Genomic DNA, 4,567 nt, shown 5'->3' on the forward strand with positions numbered 1-4,567 from the left:
ATTAGAATTGGGAAAAATATGCAATATGAAAATAATTTAAGAATAAATGTGTTTTACAGAGAGAGAAAAAAAAACAAAAAAACAAGATTTGGTTTTCAAAAAGCCTTTTTCCAACAGGTACATCTGGAAAAAGGGGGGTCGTCTTATAATCAGGGTCATCTTATATTCGGGACATATAAAATATATACGGGTATATAAAATTATTTATATTTTTTACAAATGCATGCAAACCATTAAACTAAGACAAACAACTGAAAACAATGGAGGAGAATGTGTTGTCATTTTCCATAAGCATCTTGACCTGACGCATAAAGCAAGCAATTGAAAGCAATGGAGATCCTATTTTATCATATACTGACGCCTAGTGGCACTTTTGGCGTCTTCATAGTGACGCGAAAGGCGTTTGACCATGCTTCAGTTTTTGACGCCTTGGGAGTGAGAATGGGTTGGTGAAAATAGAGCACTTTAAGTGAATTACCCAGTCAACACGTGAGATCATGCGATGATCACAGTGACATCACACGATCCTCATACTATGATCCTCACACTGTGAGTAGTATGTGAGGTCAGTATGAACACAAATGATCCTCACATGTGAGTGGTACAGTGGGTACGGAAAGTATTCAGACCCCCTTAAATTTTTCACTCTTTGTTATATTGCAGCCATTTGCTAAAATCATTTAAGTTCATTTTTTCCTCATTAATGTACACACAGCACCCCATATTGACAGAAAAACACAGAATTGTTGGCATTTTTGCAGATTTATTAAAAAAGAAAAACTGAAATATCACATGGTCCTAAGTATTCAGACCCTTTGCTGTGACACTCATATATTTAACTCAGGTGCTGTCCATTTCTTCTGATCATCCTTGAGATGGTTCTACACCTTCATTTGAGTCCAGCTGTATTTGATTATACTGATTGGACTTGATTAGAAAAGCCACACACCTGTCTATATAAGACCTTACAGCTCACAGTGCATGTCAGAGCAAATGAGAATCATGAGGTCAAAGGAACTGCCTGAAGAGCTCAGAGACAGAATTGTGGCAAGGCACAGATCTGGCCAAGGTTACAAAAAAAATTCTGCTGCACTTAAGGTTCCTAAGAGCAAAGTGGCCTCCATAATCCTTAAATGGAAGACGTTTGGGACGACCAGAACCCTTCCTAGAGCTGGCCGTCCGGCCAAACTGAGCTATCGGGGGAGAAGAGCCTTGGTGAGAGAGGTAAAGAAGAACCCAAAGATCACTGTGGCTGAGCTCCAGAGATGCAATCGGGAGATGGGAGAAAGTTGTAGAAAGTCAACCATTACTGCAGCCCTCCACCAGTCGGGGCTTTATGGCAGAGTGTCCCGACGGAAGCCTCTCCTCAGTGCAAGACAAATGAAAGCCCGCATGGAGTTTGCTAAAAAACACCTGAAGGACTCCAAGATGGTGAGAAATAAGATTCTCTGGTCTGATGAGACCAAGATAGAACTTTTTCGCCTTAATTCTAAGCAGTATGTGTGGAGAAACCAGGCACTGCTCATCACCTGTCCAATACAGTCCCAACAGTGAAGCATGGTGGTGGCAGCATCATGCTGTGGGGGTGTTTTTCAGCTGCAGGGACAGGACGACTGGTTGCAATCGAGGGAAAGATGAATGCGGCCAAGTACAGGGATATCCTGGACGAAAACCTTCTCCAGAGTGCTCAGGACCTCAGACTGGGCCGAAGGTTTACCTTCCAACAAGACAATGACCATAAACACACAGCTAAAATAACGAAGGAGTGGCTTCACAACAACTCCGTGACTGTTCTTGAATGGCCCAGCCAGAGCCCTGACTTAAACCCAATTGAGCATCTCTGGAGAGACCTAAAAATGGCTGTCCACCAACGTTTACCATCCAACCTGACAGAACTGGAGAGGATCTGCAAGGAGGAATGGCAGAGGATCCCCAAATCCAGGTGTGAAAAACTTGTTGCATCTTTCCCAAAAAGACTCATGGCTGTATTAGATCAAAAGGGTGCTTCTACTAAATACTGAGCAAAGGGTCTGAATACTTAAGACCATGTGATATTTCAGTTTTTCCAAAGCGACTTACAACTGGGGAATACATAAAGCGATTCATCTTGAAGAGGCAATCCGACAAACGAAGTGCTTGTATCACCAAGTCTCAGGCATTGTTTAAATAAGTACAAGCTAGCAAGGGAAGGAATAAATAAGGAGAAAGATTTTTTTTTTATTTTTATGTGTAAGGTGAAGTCAAGTAGTGTTGAAAGAAATTAGTTTTCAGCTGTTGCTTGAAGATTGCCAGGGATCCAGCACTCCGAATATGGGTGGGAAGATCATTCCACCAGCCAGGAATGGTGAACGAGAATGTTCTGGAGAGTGATTTTGAGCCTCTTTGTGATGGTACCACGAGGCGTCGCTCACTAGCAGATCTCAGACTTCTGGAGGGGATGTAGATTCTTAATAGTGAGTGCATGTAGGTGGGTGCTGAGCCTGTGGTTGTTCTATAAGCAAGCATCATTGTCTTGAACTTGATGCGAGCTGCGATTGGTAGCCAATGCAATGAGATAAAGAGAGGTGTGACATGGGCTCTTTTGGGTTCCTTGAAGACCAGTCGTGCCGCTGCATTCTGAATCATTTGTAGAGGTTTGACTGTGTTTGATGGAAGTCCAGCCAGAAGAGCATCGCAGTAGTCCAGCCTAGAAATGACAAGGGCCTGGACAAGAAGTTGTGCAGTATGCTCTGTCAGAAAGGGCCTGATCTTTCTGATGTTGTGTAGTGCAAACCTGCAAGATCGAGCAGTCTTTGCAATGTGGTCTTTGAAGGTCAGCTGGTCATCAAGGATTACACTGAGATTTCTGACCGAAGTTGACGGGGTAATTGTTGATGTATCTAACTGTATCGTGATGTCATGCTGTAGAGTCGGAGCGGCGGGAAAGACAAGAAGCTCAGTCTTTGCCAGGTTGAGCTGAAGGTGATGTTCTTTCATCCAAGCCGAGATGTCCGCCAGGCAACCTGAGATCCTTGCAGCTACCGTTGGATCATCTGGTTGAAAGGAGAGATAGAGCTGTGTGTCATCAGCATAGCAGTGGTAGGAGAATCCATGTGCCTGTATGATGGGACCCAGAGATGTAGTGTATGTGGAGAAGAGGAGGGGTCCAAGAACCGATCCCTGAGGAACCCCAGTGACCAGTGTATGTGCTTTGGATACCTCCCCTCCCCAGGCCACCCTGAAAGACCTACCAGTGAGATAGGATTCAAACCAGCGAAGTGGAATTTCAGCGATGCCCAGTGATGAGAGGGAGGAGAGGAGTATCTGATGATTGACAGTGTCAAACGCAGCAGATAGATCTAGCAGAATGAGGACTGATGATTTGGAATGGGCTTTTGCAATTCGCAGGGCTTCAGTGACCGAGAGAAGCGCAGTCTCAGTTGAATGGCCACTCCTGAAACCTGACTGTTTAGCGTCCAGTTTGTTGTTCTGTGAAAGAAACAATGAGACCTGGTTGAAGACAACACGTTCAAGTGTTTTCGCTATGAATGGAAGGAGAGAGACAGGTCTATAGTTTTCTATAAGAGAAGCGTTTAATGTAGGTTTTTTGAGCAGTGGGGTTACCCGAGCCTGCTTGAACGCAGTGGGGAAGATGCCTGTGAGGAGGGATGTGTTGATGATGCGTGTGAGTGCCGGTAAGAGCATGGGAGAGATTGCTTGCAGAAGGTGTGAGGGGATTGGGTCAAGAGGACATGTTGTAGGATGGTTGGAGAGGAGAAGTTTGGATACTTCAGCCTCCGTCAGGGGCCAGAAGGAGAAGATGGCAGTTTTAGCAGTGGATGTGGTTGGTTGGGGGTCTTGACTGCGTGGAGGTGAGAACTGATCACTGATCGATCTAGTTTTGTCTGTAAAAAAAGTTGCAAAGTCATCAGCTGTAATAGAAGTGATGGGAGGTGGTGGAGGGGGACAGAGGAGAGAATTAAATGTTCTGAAGAGATTACGCATGTCTGGAGCGCTGTTGATCTTGTTGTGGAAATGTGAGGATTTGGCAGTGTGGACATCAGCAGAGAAAGATGTGAGCAGAGACTGATACCTACTCGGGTCCGACGGGTTGTTTGATTTGTGCCATTTTCTCTCTGCCACTCTGAGTTTAGTCCGATGTTCACGAAGAACATCGGATAACCAGGGGTTAGAAGGGGCAGCCCGTGCTGACCTAGAGGAGAGAGGACAAATGTTGTCTAGGCAAGAAGTTAAGGTAGAGCATAAAGTTTCAGTAGCTGCGTTTACATCCAGAGATGAGAAATGGGTAGGTGAGGGAAGAGAGGAGGATACTACAGAGGAAAGATGGGAAGGAGAAAGGGAGCGTAGGTTTCGTCTAAAAGTAACCGGTAGGGGGGTTGGTGGCACACGGGTAGCAGAATGTAGTGTAAATGTAATGAAGAAATGGTCCGAGATATGTAGCGGTTGTACCAGAATGTTATCTGCAGTACAATTGCGTGTGTAAATTAAATCAAGTTGGTTGCCTGATTTGTGCGTGCTAGTAGTGGTAAGGCGATTGAGATCAAATGAAGCTAGGAGTGAGTGGAAG

The sequence above is a fragment of the Onychostoma macrolepis genome, chromosome 02 (genome assembly GCF_012432095.1).
Source record: "Onychostoma macrolepis isolate SWU-2019 chromosome 02, ASM1243209v1, whole genome shotgun sequence".
NCBI lineage: Eukaryota > Metazoa > Chordata > Actinopteri > Cypriniformes > Cyprinidae > Onychostoma > Onychostoma macrolepis.